The sequence below is a fragment of the Tinamus guttatus genome, unplaced genomic scaffold, assembly GCF_059628265.1.
Source record: "Tinamus guttatus ecotype Peru unplaced genomic scaffold, ASM5962826v1 Tinamus_guttatus_pri_ptg000544l, whole genome shotgun sequence".
Taxonomy (NCBI): Eukaryota; Metazoa; Chordata; class Aves; order Tinamiformes; family Tinamidae; genus Tinamus; species Tinamus guttatus.
In genome coordinates this window covers 857828-874222 of record NW_028289078.1, presented here as the reverse complement: position 1 = coordinate 874222, position 16395 = coordinate 857828, and the positions used below count along the sequence as shown (strand labels likewise).

At 39.4% G+C, this 16395-nt stretch overlaps 1 protein-coding gene across 1 annotated transcript in view; it reads left to right on the top strand.

Moving 5' to 3' along the window:
- The window catches only part of DIAPH3 (diaphanous related formin 3), a 140098-nt gene that overhangs the window by 338 nt on the left and 123365 nt on the right, over positions 1-16395 (top strand). The gene's annotated exons all lie outside the window — the stretch shown is intronic.

Here is a 16395-nt window from a genome sequence, read left to right as displayed (position 1 = left end):
ATATATGTTTAGTTGAAAAACAAGCCTCTGCCTGTAGGAGATAGGTAGAGGTCTCCACCACGTCATCCTTCCAAGCCAGCGTAAAGTGTGGGAAGCTCAAAAGTGCTGCTGGGAAGCTCAAAAGCGCTGCTGGGTCAAGCTGTGTGTGAGATGGGCTGCAACACCCTTCCCCACCACTCGCTCCCCAAGAAGAGCTGCTGCTTGTTTGGCCGGGATGTGACACCCGAGTGCCAGGGCTGGACACCTGCACGGTCCGTGCAAGTCTCGCACCCACTGCGAGCAGAGCAGTGGGCGCCCAAGGCCCCGTGGGTGATGCGCCTGCTGGTCTCTTTGCTCAGCTGGCTTGGGGCCGTGCTGGGCACCTAGGGAATAGCTGCTGGAATGTGTAATGTGTATTGAATTCTTGATTCTGAGGCCTGCTTGCACTGCCTATGGTCTGGAGTATCTGCTATAGGACAGCGAGGTCCAAACGGCCCTATGTGCGTCATAGGGCGCTGTGATGTTAACTGATAGCGATACCGAACTATACTTGGAAAAACTACCCAGGTGGCCCCAGTTTGCTCCTTGCATTCCTGATTCCTACAATCCCTTTCATGTAGTAGCCGCTCAGGTTATTTGAGCAGGTATCTGGTTCAGTATATATCAATATTTAATGTATGTGATCATCTCTCTTCTGAAACTCTCTAAGCAGGGATAAGAGGTGTTTCCCCCCACACCCCTCAGTTCAGGACAGCATCTTGCCAAACTCCACATGTTATAAAAACATTTGATCTCTTCCAAAAAAAGATTCTGGTATGGTGACAGAAAAAATCCTTTGTTATTACCACTTCATTTCGTGGGGGCAAAACCACAGTCTTTGGGATCAGTAATTAAAGCTTGTGATTCTGGTCGAAGTGCTTCTTGATGTGCTGCCTTTGTGAATAATCAAGCTTTTTAGAAGTTGATGTGAATGCTAATTCCTTCATTCTCTCAGTTCTACAGAATTATTAAAACTTTCCTGAAGGAGTGATTATTAATTTGGAAGCAATTAAAACCTCATCTACTTGGCTTTGCTTAGTAGGGCCAAGATTTGGAAGAGTGGGACTCTTAAGAGTAAAAAGCCATAATATTATATGGTAATCTAGTAGTTTAGCTTAACTAAAGTTCTTACATTCTGCTTGGGAAAAGGGGAAACGAATAAAAAACGGTAGCGATTGTGCCTGTTTTCTGTGTATATATTTATGTGTAGACAGGCAGGCTTTTGAGATTTATGGTGGGGAGTAAAAGCAGCTGCTTGCCGCTTCCAGTGTTTTTCTGTGTGTGTGTGTTTAATTCTCTCCTTTGACAGGGATGGAAATCATAAGAGTGGCTGCTAAATTACTTGATTAGGTGACATATTTGTGCTTTATTGGGACTAAATCTTATGGATGCTAGCCCTCAAAAATGGCAATTTCATTTTCTCACTGAACCTAGCGTTTTTCCCACTTTCTGTGTCATAGACTAGTCTTCAGTGATCTCCGGATTGTATTTTTGATTAAGTTTTTTTTTTTTATATACATATATACATGTGTTTACATATATGTATGAATCCATAAGACTTTGTTTGCATCAACCTATTTAAAATAGAAAATACTCTGGCACTAATTGTAAATCAAAGAAAGATGTAGTTGAGAGAAAAAAACATTTTGTTTGACTAGCATTGGTAGAGGAGAAAGGTAAGAAGGATCTGTGGCTTTAAGTATGAAGTGACAGAATTATTGTTGTAGTTACACTGCAATGTAAGACCTTGAATATAAATTAGTCTTTTAAGAAAATGATTGCTGAACAGATGTTACCTAAAACACTTTACTGCAGCTTTGTAAAATTGTATGATTCTTCATGCTGTTGTCTTTGTTGGCTTGAATTAACATTCTGGGTCATAATATTAAATTTAATCACTGTGCTCTAGTGCTTTGTTATATAACCTTACCTGTAAGCATCCATTTGGGGTTTAACTCATCAGTGCCTAAAGAATATCATTAGGTAGGAACTGCTATGTCAAAATAACTTTTCTTCTTCCTGCTTTTCGGACTAGTTTCCACAGTGTATGTGTGTGCTTTTAAAAGACCGTTAAATAAATGATGTTGTACATTACAGAAGTATGAAATAGTGCTGGATTATACCACCATTGCTGAAGTGCTATTATGGCCTGAGGTAAGAAAATTACCAAGCCAATATTGTAAGGAAGAAGATTCTTTCTACAGTAATAGGGTTCACTATAATCATCCAATTTACATCTCTGTATCTAAGACCACAGATTTCCTTGCAGTTCTTGCTTCAGCCTTGTATTTGTTTCATCTAGAGAATAGCTTTCAGGGAAAAAAGCATAGATAGAATCCCTGGTAGGGTGTGATAAGTTATATCCCCCTTACTTTTCCCATTTAAAAAAGGTACAGAGGGGATTGGGTAATTATATGTACAACTTTAGTTTTGGTTTATTTAGTTTCAGAATCCAGCTTGAAGTTGGCCAGCTCTTCTAAAACTAATTGCATTTTGATTAAGTACTCCTCTAACTTTTTTTTTTTTCTCTCTCTCTTTTCCTAGCTTCTTGTAGAGTGGGAGCTACACTTAATTAATCAAAGAAGCTATGCAGGTTTTCTTTCCTTTGCAAAGAAGGCATAGAAGACTATGTGGGGTGGGGGATAGGATTTAGATGCCCAAATTTCATTTATGTATTCTTGGATTATTTAAATCCTTTAGTATGATGGATGGAACCCATGCTGAAATTCAAATTCTTGTTTACCAGACTGAGTTTCTGTTGCTTTGCATTCCTAGGGCTCCTGTCATGCTGCCAAGGACCTACGGTTAGCTGTTTGTCTGGCCTCTAATTCCATTTATGCCTGCAAATCTGACTTTCTCTCCTCTCAGGACATGCTAATGATGCCCATCCCTGCCAAGTGCGATCTGAATTTCAGCACGAAACTCTTTGCATTCAGAAATTCAGATGAGTAATGTTCTCTTGTGCTTATAAGATCCTGAATGGACTTATCTTATTTAGTGGCAAAATGTATGGTGTAATGGTTTGAAAGAGTGCCCAAAGTCTTAGACTGCACCCTATAATGTTCCAGTTTTGTTCGTCTTTTCCAACCCAAATTGATATGTGGTAATGGAGGAAAAAAAACACAGATGCAGGTCCGAGAAGATGACCTTCTTTTGGTTTCCGCTACTGTTTTCTTGTTTTTTTTTCTTTACTGCACTTAGATATAACTTTCTTTATAGTTATGCATGTGCAAAGGTACAGACATACATGTCATCACAGAGACAATCAAAAAAGTCTTGTTGATCCAAATTAAGTGGATTTCTTATTAGTTTGCTTCACTGTCTTTACCCAGAATTGGCTGGAGTAATCATTAAAGACCAAGGCTTAAATTGATAAACTCAGTCTTGCAGATTCAAATTCCACTTTGTGTGCTACAAAACTGTTTCTTCACATCATAAGGTCATCCTCATCTGTACCATGATAGTGTCTGCTATTGTGTAATACTGAACAGTGCTTGCCTTGCTTTCTGTAGCTGGGTGCTATACAAGTTGTGTCTTGTGGCTGCTACATGAAGGTCCTTCTTCTGTTTTGTAGCAGTTGGCTACTGCTCTGTACTGAGCAGTAAAGGCTCCTGATGCCTTTGGTAGAGCTGCTGAGAGCTTAAAAACGCAGCACCATCTGCTGAGTGTGTGTATCTCATGTCCTGTTAAATCAGTTGTCAGGAGTCCTGATTTCCTGCAATAAGGGATAATTCCATGTTAGATATTTGCATGTTTTAAAATCATGCATCTATGCGCTTTTTATTTAGCTTTAACAGAACTGCTTCTTGATTCTTACATGTTCCAAACTAAAAACCTAGTGAGCCTGGAAAATTTCATTTCAAAATGTAACTTTTCTATATATAATTATGTTTAAATAGCTGAAAACTCAGTTATGGTGATACATGGCTTTTTTCAACAGTAGATGCTACTGATGGTACACAAATGCTACTGATGCTACACAAATTTGGACTTTCTAAGAACTCTAATCTACACTCTTAATGGCTTCGTGTCTTTCTCTCTTTGATTAGAATGTTTATGTACTTAATGCTGTAACTTGATCTTCATTTTCACATACCTCATTTTAATGTAATAGTGAGACTAGAGATTTTTTTAGTCTTCTTCCAAGTAATAATTTTTACTTTTATGGAGTAGTTCATAAAAGGTACAAAACAGCATATTATTTTTTTCATCTACCTCAGACTCCAGTCTACTGCGTATAACCCCAGACACCAGTACAGGCTGGGGACTGACCTTCTGGAGATCAGCTCTGCAGAGAAAGACCTGGGTGTCATGGTGGATGACAAGTTGACCATGAGGCAGCAGTGTGTTCTTGTGGCCAAGAAGGCCAATGGGATCCTGGGGTGCATTAAGAAGAGCGTCTCCAGCAGGTCGAGGGAGATGATCGTGCCCCTCTCCTCAGCCCTGGTGAGGCCACATCTGGAGTATTGTGTCCAGTTCTGGGCCCCACAGTACAAGAGGGATGTGGAGCTGCTGGAGAGAGTCCAGCACAGGGCTACAAGGATGATCAGGGGCCTGGAACATCTGCCCTATGAGGAGAGGCTGAGGGAGCTGGGCCTGTTCAGCCTGGAAAAGAGAAGGCTGAGATGGGACTTGATCAGTGTCTACAAGTACCTCAAGGGAGGCAGTGAGGAGGATGGTGCTGGCCTCTTTTCAGTGGTGGCCACCGACAGAACTAGAGATAATGACCACAAACTGAAGCACCGAAAGTTCCACAGGAACTTAAGGAAACATTTCTTAACAGTGAGGGTGACAGAGCACTGGAACAGGCTGCCCAGAGAGGTCGTGGAGTCTCCTTCTCTGGAGATCTTCAAAACCCGCTTGGATGCAGTCCTGTGCCACGTGCTCTAGGTGACCCTGCGTATGCAGGGGGGTTGGACTAGATGATCTCTAGAGGTCCCTTACAAACTTAAGCATTCTATGATTCTATGGAAGTGGTGTGTCCCCGTAGGCTCACACTATGTTTTGTAAGGAACAACTGTGAATTGAGGTTGAAAAGATCATCTGAGTCTTCGTGTTTTGACTAGCATCCCTACATGAAATGTGATAAAACAAAATTCACAGAATTAGTCTTCTCGATTAGAATTAGATGTCTTTTACAAGTCATATGGTGTTTTAATATCAAAGTTCTAGAGGTTCTGAAGAGTAGTTTATAGGTTTTTCAGGGTTCCTAGTACTTTCTAAAGAGATTTTTAAATCTAGTGTTCCTCAATTTGCAGGGTGGTGCTAGCTAAGTAGCAGGTACCTTCAAACCAGGCCTCAGAACGCTGTCCGCATGAGCTGTTGTGCAGATGTTTCCAGGCTCTGGCGCTGTTGGCCGCTGCAGGGAAGCGGGTATAGGAAACTCACAGCTGCATATTAAGTTTCTTAAGCCGTTATGGAGCCCTAAATTGGTTGCATGATAGTCTTTTTCACCAAGTAACCAAATGGCTAAAACCAAAAAATGGCATGATGTGGAGGGTAGAGAACTTTCAGCCTTTCCTGCACTAAACTTGACTGCTAAATCTTAGTTTAAATGAAAGGTATAATATTGGATTGAGCCATCCCATTAACTTTTACCTTTTCAAAGGACAAGCCCTGAACCTGACAAGTACTGTCTTGATATCATGGATGATGATGATGGTGTTTCCTGTTAAGCAGTTGCAGAACAGCCAGTATCTGTTTCTAAGTGACAGTGGACTGATACTGTGGTTCCTACATCTGTTTAGTGGGATGTATGTGGATGGGCAGCTCCTCTCAGATTTCTCCTCAAAAGATGTAATGCAAAAGACTTTCATTCTAAGTGGAGTATTTATTCTCTTGCCATGAGCTTCACAGTGATGCCTGCTCATTGCCTAAGGCCTAGGTGTTCCAACTGAGAGCATGAAAAGGAATAAATATTTGTTATTACTGCAAAGTTTCATTTTAAGACTGGATGTTAGTGTTTGCTTCCTGCTGTTTTAATTACTTAAGCGTAGTGGTGTTCAGCTAAGAACTTGCTGAATGTAAACTGGGGGGCTCTCATGCGAATGGCTGGCTAAGGTTAGTGCTCATGTTCCCTCTGCTGCTATTTGCAAAATGAGAAGAATTGGCTGCAAAAACAGTAGGTTCACAGTAAAGTGTGGAGCAAAAGTTTGCCCTGCCACTGCTGGGGTGGAACATGAGTGGGAAGACTAGGACAGGCTTTCCTGACTAGAAGGTCAAGTGTCCTCTGTTTTTTATCATTGTCACTTTACTACCAGTGTTCATCTTCTGGAATGTGGGAAGAATTGTCTTAAAATTTCTGTACAGAGACGGTTTCTATGTATTGTTGATTTGGTGAAGATGTGGCTGGCGTTTGCAGGTCTGGATAACTTGTGTGACCGCCACTGAGTCTGGGCACCAGGCAGGGGTTTAAGTGTGTGAAATGAGGGGAGCGAAAGGCTACATCAAGAGTCCATCTTGCCAGCTGTATGACCTCAGATTTTCTTCTCTTCCCTTCCAAGTCTATTCTCATCCTCTCCATATAACACAGTTATATATGGAGAGGACACATCCCACAGTTGTAAGTGAGATCCCTGCAACTCTGACTCTTCAGGGCTGCCCTTAGTTTTTGTGGGGGATCTGGGTACCCCGGCACTTGCACTGCACACAGGCAAACATGGCAAGAGGGTTGATCAGGAACTGCTGTTTTGCACAGCAGTGAGCAATAATTTGTAGCTTTTGGGATGTTACTACTAATTAATGCTTGTGTGAGTTTCCACTCTTGTTTGCCACACTGGCACTGCTTGAGGATAGTTAAGTCTTGGATAATTCCAAAATGCTGAAGTGTTACATAGTTTAAAACCTCTTGTCTGCCACTAAGGAAGTGACCACTCTGGAGAGACTTAACTTTAAATACTGAATATGGGCTGTTCTTCTGTTCTAATATACTTAGATGTAAATGTTTTATAATTTGCCTCAAGTTGTGCTTGCACGCTATTACTCTGTAAGGATTGAATTACTGTATTTTTAAATGTATAGAGCATTCTCCAGAATTATTCGCTGTGAACTGTTAGCCAACAAAGTACAGTTTGCCAAGGAAACTATTACCTCAAATGCCATGATTTAATACTGTTGATCTTGCTTAGTAACTGCAACTATAACTGACCCTTTTAAATGTGTGATTGACATGACTGGTTTCTTCTTTGATTTACAGCATTTAAATATCAAGACACTGACAGATGATGTGGTAAGACAATTTAAGTTTTGCTTTGGCTTTGCTAAGCTAATAACCTAATTGCTATTTTGATATAAGTAACCTGGTTGCTGCAAGAAACTGTCTTAATTGGGATGTTGCCTTAGTTAATTGGTAAAGTCTCACTAAACTGTTAATTATCTGTAATATACTCGGTGCAGGTAGCAAAATAACTGTGGATGGCTTTGAAGCATGTTGTAATCCTGGCTAAATGAGTGTGGTGCAGATAGCTTGCAGGAAGCTTAGGATATTTTCTGTGATTGCATGTTCAATATTACAGTTACTAACACTGGATGGCTACCTTAAAACACCACATTTAACAAACTAACAGTTGCTTGTAAAACTTGTTAATGTTGCTTCAAACAGCATTAAATATATTGTGTTGTGCTAACAGTGTGTTCCTCGAATTTTATCTGTCTCTTCATGGCACCAGATGTTCTCGATCACAAAGTAGACTTTTCTTGTTACTAAAATATACCTAATTTCATTGTATGCTGTATTTGTTTGTTGGCAAGTTTTTCTTAAAGTTGATCATTCTGCGAAGTCTTTAAATTGCCTAGGAAATGATGTTCTGAATGCACGTAGGGTCTAGCTGTCATGACTTTAGTGTGTATTTGTTGCAGTGTTCTTGCTTAAATACTTGTGTGCGTAACAGTCCAAGGGCAGAGCTTTATGTTGGATGACATTCAGCACACTGCCCTGAGAAACACTATTTATTTATTTTTTTTTTCTTTTTACCCGCCGATGCCAATAGTCTGGTTATTGCTGACCAGATGTGCAAAGTTAGGAGCTCAGGGTATATTACCTCCCGCTTATCATGCCTAGACTGTTGCATTCAAATTGCGTGTTAGTATTTACAGGGATTTCATGGGCTAGAAATAATTATTTGTAAAATTGCTTGCCATACAACCCCTATCCCTTAAACCTATTTCTTGCTCTGGAGAGTAGAGAAAATTTTCAATTCTCTTCAAATGCAAAGCTATTTTTTTTGGCAACCAAAGCCTAATAATTTTGCTAGTGCTACAAATAGGTTATAGGCAATGGTGAATATGATCTTGCCAATTCCCTTCTTGGAGAATGGAATGGTCTTGTGGCTCTTGTCTTCATAGACTGTTGGACTTGTCTAATTTGCAATTATAGCCACTACAAGTCAGCAAGTTTATTATAATTTATAATTTTATAAAAAACAAATATAAACATATTTATAGTTCTTAAAGAATTATTATTCTTCGTTATAATCGGGAAGAGATTAATGTCTGTGATGTGATTTATTTTTCTTGACTCACGTTTCTCGGCACATGCTGAAAGACCCTTTATATGTGGCTCTGTAGCTAAAAAGCACTAAATATCTGTATTAAGTACTAAATGTCTCTATTAATATCTTGATAGACTTTTACTTCACAGCTGCTTTTCTTAACAACAACAAAAAAGTAAGAAAAAAATCTCAAATATTACGGCAGCTGACAGTTTTAAAGTTGGATATTTATTTTATGCATTTGCTACTTCACCTTGGAACAACAGTATGCTTTCCAACTGATTTTTTTTCCAACTGTCCTTTTGTGTCACGTTCTGGAAAAATAGCTAGTAACAGGTGTCCTAGGAAACTTAAAACACCTCTAGTCTGAGCCACATTTTGACATTTCATCCCTTTAACAGGGGGGAAAAATAGCAAAGATATTCCCCAAATTCCTTTCTCAGCAAGTGGGAAAACTGTGGCAAGAGAAGATCAAGAAGCTGGAGAGTACTTGATACCGTAGCTTTTAATGAAAGGATATATTTCCTTTCCTCTTATGGGTAATCATGTCCATACTGACTCTCTGCTGCATTGTGCAACTCAGTTTTTCCTGTACTGCAATGATAAATACTCCATAAATTTGTCTGACGTGGAAGCCTTGCTGTTTATCTGGCAAAAAAACCCCTCCAAGCTGACGCTTAGCTTTGATGTGCAGCCTCAGATCAATCCTCTTCCACAGGAACATCTTGGACATTGGTGCAGGGACTGCAGATGGGAACAGAGAATCCTCTTTTGCCATTCCAATCTACACTAACTTCACAAAATAGATCTGCTTCTTGCAGTGGGAGAAATATATATGAAATGGTTGTGCTTCTCCTCTCATTTCAGAGGTGTCTGTTCACTTCAGCCCTCATGCAAGAGGATGTGCTTTACCTGGTCGGTCATCGCAGTTCTTTGTGCTCAAGTGGAAAGCAGAGATTAGAGAGCCAATGCTAGAAAGCCCACCTGGTGTGGGGCAGCTGCCGTGTGGATATGTTAGCTTGGGTCCAGACCAGGTCATCCCATGTCTCGTCTGATGAGTCTGCTTCCCGGAGGGGAAGAAAAAGTGCAAGGAACTGTGATGGAAGGAATTTTAGTCTTTCTTACTCAGTATATCGTTAAGCTCTCCCTCTACCAAGCCACTGTACTGTGCTACTGCTTAACACGAAAATGGCTGTCTTTTTCCAAGGTATCTTGGGAATTCTTCTAGAAGCTGCTATTACTATTTCTTTTTCTCTAATGACTTGTAGTGATTTTTTTTCCCCCTTTTATTTTTTTAAATAAAAGCCTAAACTCATTTGACTTGGTTATGATAGGCCCTCTTTTATAACTTTCACATCTAGTATGTACTCACTAGCATAGCTATTAACTTTTTTTGCCAACTGTTAGGGTCCAGTCACAGCAGCAGTGTTCAAATAAGAGTTTAAAAGATTTACCTTAGCGTTCATAGCACCGGTTTATTTAACAAAATTCAAGTTGCCCAGCCAATGATGAGATGGTGGATTAGGTCCCAAATTTTCAATACATTTAGTATCTCTTTTGAGAGAAAATCCTCTTCATGGCTGGGCATGTGGACACTGTGCCTGGTAGCTTTTTATGCTGGAGCCCTACAGGATGTTATGCTCAAACTTTTGCTCCAGATATGGGCAAGTGGAAATGCACTTTTTGTATGAAGCTTCAAAGAAAAAAAAAAAGTCTAAATGTTAACTGAATCAAAATGCAACAAATAGTTGTTAATGGTCCAGTTGCATTGATGCTAACATCTGTAGTCCAAGCTATCTCAGTTTAAGTCTCATTAGAAATACTGCTGCAACTTTTTTTTTTTTTTCTTTTCTTTTCTCTCCTCAGTTCTGTCAGGAATATCATGCTGATGGCTTATTTACCCTCATACCAGGCACACACTAGGCTATCTTTTTTAAAGTTCTTACTGTGCTGTACATGTTATGTTTTGTACTGGCTCTAAGTTCAGTGATGCATGCATATTTGCTATATATGGCATGTTTAAAACATATTGGCTACTTGTCCTTGATGTTCTTTATTGCTTGAAAACCAGCTCTGCTGAACTCCCAGGTTCATTCATGTAAAGACCACAGTAAAAGATGAGTTGTTTATAGTCCCAAGGGCTCAGTTATTAGCCAGTAACTAATAAAGTGCCCAAACTTTCCAAACTTCCACTGCTGTGCTCTGCTTATACTCATCTCTACCACCTCACTGGTCTGAGACAGCTACCTCGCTGCACGCAGAAGAGCAGCCTGTTACCGCAACCTATTTATTAGCAAAAATGCTCCACACAGTTGTGTACAGCTAAGCAAAAGGAAAACAAATTTGGTAAAGGTAACTTGATCGTTAAGAATTTGCTGCTACAATGCAAGATGGAACAGAGCTCCCAGAGGCTAAGGCCAGGCTGGACAAAGCAAGTTTGAGGAGCCCCAGACCTGAAGCCTTGCAGAGCTTGGAACAGGCTTGTGGCCTAGTACTAGCAGCAGTGATGCCACATTTTCATAGTTACAGGCTAGTTTCTACTTCAGAAATCTATGATGAGAGGGACTATGTTCCTGTAGTACAGCAATATGTATCTAACTGCAGTATTACCTGCTGAGCAATACCTGATAACGCTTTGTCTAGGTGGAAAAATATTCTTATTTCCAGAGGATTAAAAAAATAAAATGTCAAGGCCTCTTAAAGATTACTGGAACACTGGAGATGCTAATGGAAGTCCTGATTGCAGGAATTTGATTTTTAGCTATCTTTTTTTTTTCCCATCCTTGCTAACCATGCTGCTGTTCCTATTAACAATGAGAGGTGTTTATGTAAGTGTGGAAACGTATCATGTTTATATAAACTGACAAAAGCAACTGAGACTTGGAGGAAGTTCCAGGTGTGAACTGAGGAAACAGTTTTTATGCCACAATTTTTCTTAAGTGGCTCTAGATGCAGCTGATGCTGTTTCCCATAGTAGTCTGTAGCTATGATGTCTGTGGGAACAGCCATGTTACTGCAGCTGTGGACTTGAAATATGCTGCGAATGGAAGGTTCACTCTTTAAAGAGATTGCAATTGTTTAACCAAAACCAAAAACTCAATTTCTTGAGAGCCTGTGGGAATGTTTAGGAACTCTGCTGTTATGCGCTGTGGAACTTAGTATTGCCAAATTCAAGATAAATGCTTCAAATGCATGCCAGAAAGCGTCCCAAACTGTCATATCTCATTTTATTGAACTTGGTGTAATCTCTGTTACTAACTTATTTTTGTTTCTCATTTCAGTTGTTTCGTACTCCCCTCCCCGCACTAATAGCGAGACCGGCTGTGGAGGTTGTTGCCACTTGATTTGTGGGTTCCCAGAACATTCATAAAGCAAAAGCATGAGTAGCACTCCTCAGAAAATAACTATGCCTTCTTCTGTTTGCATTGTGGGCTCTTCTAGGAGTTACCATCTGCTGATGGTTAATCACCTTCAGCCTAGATTGCCCAGCTTCATTTTTGGTTTATTTCCAGGACTAACAGTATTGGCATTTGAACCATTTGTTAATAACAGCATCAGTGAAGAGGAGTCTAGCCAGCCTGTAGGCTTGAAGCCCTAGGGCTATTATTTGAAGTAGGAAAGATGCTGTTCCCATGTAAAGAATATGGGATAGGCATACCAGGCTGGCTTGGAATGAATGAGTCCTGTTGGGTAAAATAATCTTTTCTGTAAGGGAAGGAAAGTTCCTTAATTTAATCTTGATTCCATCTCCTCACCTCTTGTCCTTCATAGGAATGATGGGTGTTTAGAAAAATTGTTGATACCCCCTATTTGTTGGTTGCTCACTCCCTATCATATCTTTAATATGACTGTTTTCAAACAAGTCTCTATGGCACTTGAACATTGCTGTGGTGATACAGCTTTATTATAAATTACCATATTTTCTTGTACTGCAAATAAAAAAAAAATGCAATTTGGTCCTGTTTGGCCTAATTGATCAACTTTTCATACTTAGTTGCACGCAAACTTTGTCACTTGGTCACATTTCCTTTGCTGCCAAGAGATGAATGGGACGGCGCTTCCCTGTGCAGGGTGACTCCTCCCAGCACAGTAACTGTAACAGGCTCCTGTGCTGTAAGAACCCATTAGGGATGTCTCTTGGCCATATTTAGTACCTCACTAAACCTTGAGATGACACAGCGTACTGGAAGGAATGCTCTCTTAAACATAGTTTTGAATTTATTACAGTTCAAGGGAATACGGTAAGGGCTCTGGAAGAGGCTTGGTACAAACGCTTAAGACTGTAACTGCAGAAGGCTACTTAAAAACTGTCTCACAGTAACCCATGTTTATGTTGACCACAATATACTCTTTCACTGTATTTCAGTTCTAGCATTAAGGCTTCTATTTCAGTTGCCGTGTGTGTCTCGGACAACAAAATGCATGACTAATTAGAAAAGTTCCAGGCTTTGGCAGTAGGCAGCATAATGACTAAAAGCAAAAGTATATGTAAACAAGTTTAATTATTTTTCTTTTAATTCAAATTTTATTTATTTATTTATTTTATTTTTTTATTATCAAGTTATCTTTGAAGTCAGACCACTATGCTACTACATGCACATGTCTACTCTATGGCTATATGGCCATCTGTACAACTTGGGAGCAGCATGTAGCATTCGAATATTTCTTCTACTTTTTTTTGTGCTTAAACTTAATATTTTTATTGTTACTGCTTTTGAAAATATGTATCTGAAATGGAAACACCGAAGTGGTATGATGATAAGAATACACCGTCTGAATTTCAGAGCTTGTCACAGATTCCCTGTAATATTTTTGTATACTGTTTTAGTAAGTTGTAACTTTCTTTGGTCAGAAGCATTTAATTGCAGTCACTTTTTGTCTCACTTCTTATTGCCTTTGAACTTTTAACTTCAGCTAGCTCTTTGTCAGTGCATCAAAACAGATCTCGGTTTAGAGAACTTACAAAGCGTTTTTATAGTGAAACCCTTTAGATCAAGGTCTTAAACACTTTCCCTTCCTCCACTTCCCTGTTAATTTTAATGTCTGCTTTACCTACACTTTATTTTTTTTTCTTCCTCATGAAAATTATACAGACCCATCCAGAAGCAGTTTTAAGAATATATTTATTGGAAAATGCAGGGCAGGTTCTTCAGAGATGGAAGGTCAAACCTTCTTTAAACTTCAGTGACTCTTTTTGTATCGAAGCTAATTCTAAATATTCCCCATTGGTTAGCCTGATTCAAGGTGTTTTTGATGTAACGTGGAAGATTATTTTTGACATTTCCTCCTTCTCATGCTTGGATCACCAGCAACATCAGCAGTAAATTTCATTCCATTCAAGCAATGAAACTTCTTTCTGCATTGTGCTTTCTGTGACCCATGAAATCACTTGCTTACGTGGAACACCCAGAGCTGTTAACTTTTTATTTTTAAAAGTGCCATTGATGTGAAATTTGGAGGAGAAATCTATATAGAAACGCACGTTACTACTGTGCAGGTGTTACAAATTTCTCTTCCCTAGGAGCTCTACTTTAGATTGTGTTGTTTTTAATTACTAAAAATGAAGACTTTGACATATCTTCAAATGCGTTTAATGCTACTGTTTGACTTTCTCTTGAACTGACTCCTCTGACTAGTTCTCTGTGGTCAAGCAGGTTCTACGAGTGTGGCTTTCCTGAGAATCAATGGGATAGCCCAATCTATAATGTTGCAAAACGGGTGCTAACATGTTTGAACACATGAGTTTGAAAAAAAGAACAAACCGAAAATGTGAACAAGTGAAAGGAAGGAAAATACCCCTTTTGAATGATAACCTGGCTCTTGCTCATGAACCTGTGCCACTGTTTCTAATGGAATAAAGAGTATCTCTAGCGTTGTATGTCAAAATCGGGGTGTTTTTGTCCAGCCTTTCTTTTGTCTTAAGGGAACTGTTATTGCTGCTTCCCTGGGAATGGAGGAAGCAACCTGACTGCTTGCACTGTAACTTGCAGTTACTCGATTATGAGAACCCTGTGGTGGGCAAGGGAGGGTCTCAACATGTCCCATGTTATGCCATTGGATTAGATGGTTTGATCTGTTTGCCTGAGCCAAAAAAGGGCTTGTTCTTCATAGACCTTGTGTGTTTGTATGCACTATACATGAACAAAGTGCTCTGTGACATTATAAACCATGTGGCTAGTAATGCTCACCTGCTATAAAATAAAATGCAGAAGAATGAGGTGAAAGCTTTCATTTCATGCTTTAGATATAAATTATAAATTTTGGACACAACATAAGATTCACACTTTGTTAGCACATTTTGGCAAAGTATTAAATGCCTTTTTTCTGTCAAGAATGTGTTTCCCATCATGTTCCATTCTCAAATATGGAATAAACAAATATACCTAGATGGCTGTTTATCAGCCACATGTAGAAGCCTTGCAGCCTTCCCCTCCTGCTTCCATCTTTAGTGAGGGCGAATCTGAGAGCTCTTGTGCAGCTGAGTGGCAGAGCTGATGATCATGAACTTGTGCAGTTTTCATTAGTGTAATCAAAGAACAACTTGGAGTTTCTTTTAGAAATCTCTTCTCAGTTGTCTTGTTCTGTTTTACACTTTAGCTCTCTTGACCAAGATTTGTATGCACGTAGCAAGTGCCCTGCAGTGAGATGGGAATCTTGAGAACATGATGGGGTAAATAAAGGTAGAAGGGATGTGTAGGGGAAGGAAGAGGGGAAACTTGAGGTGCAAGGGTTGCAAAAAGGCTGCTGAAATGTTTTAGGAAAACATTTGTATTGGGGATGTAGGGCACATCTCTTAAAGCTTCGTTAGATCTCTGCTCACTGATCCTTGGGCTGAAATTTGCCCCTGCTTTGGCATGTATTGCAATCATCTGTGAGTGGCTTGCAAAATAATAATATGTTTCACAAATGCCCTTTTCGGCTTTGAATAGGACAAATTAGAGGTTTTTTTTTTTTTTTGGTCGGAGGTGCGGGTGCGAGGCATAGAGGGGAATGACAACAACTCTCTTTCCTTGTATAAGTCTATTAGTCAATTCCGGTTTGACTAGGGTGGAACACCTGAACCTTATTTTTGTTACCAAACACCATGGATATGTTAACATGCCATTTGACATGCTTATTTTGTTCTTATTAAGCGGTGTCTCAAAGTGCTCATGCCCAATACGTGCTTAAGCCTCAGAATATTTTTTGCTTAGCATTTCAAAAACATAAGAATGATAGTGTTGATATCTGGTCCAAAATCCTTTATGCATCAAGTGCTACTGGAACTTTCTCCAGTTTTGACAAATGAAATAATATTGCTACTTTCATCTGTTGCAAACACCTACAAAGATAACTTAGATCTAGGTTATCTCATCAACCGTGTCGGTTTGACCTTGTTTTTGTGCTCTGCTGGTCTTTATCAATGTGCACTAGAACATATTACCAGTAAGTGTTCAATAAAATGCCAGTTGATTAACAAACTAGAAAGAATGAGGGTAGGATGGGGAGGAAATTTTTTAAAGAAGCTCCTTTGACTTCTCAAAGGGTAAAGTTGGTGCATTTACTGCATGATGGTGAGAAGCCCTATGGATTTATTTGACCAAATTATAAAAGTATCCTATTTAGATCTACTAAAGGAGCTAAACATTTTTTGTGCTTTTCCTAAACAATTTTGTAAATAAAACGAAAATTTTTGATAAAATAGTGCAGATAAAAGTAAATAGAGAAATCTTGGTTAAGGTAGCTCATTTTTTATTAAAAACTATTTTTTTGAGCATCTGTGTGTTTCATTGCAATGCCAGGAGTCCATCAGTTCCAGACTAGTGAAAATTACTTTAAAACTCTGCTTTTGCATATGCTGTGTGTAATGTGTCGAGGGTCACTCTCGTGCCAAGTGCCAGGGCCCTCC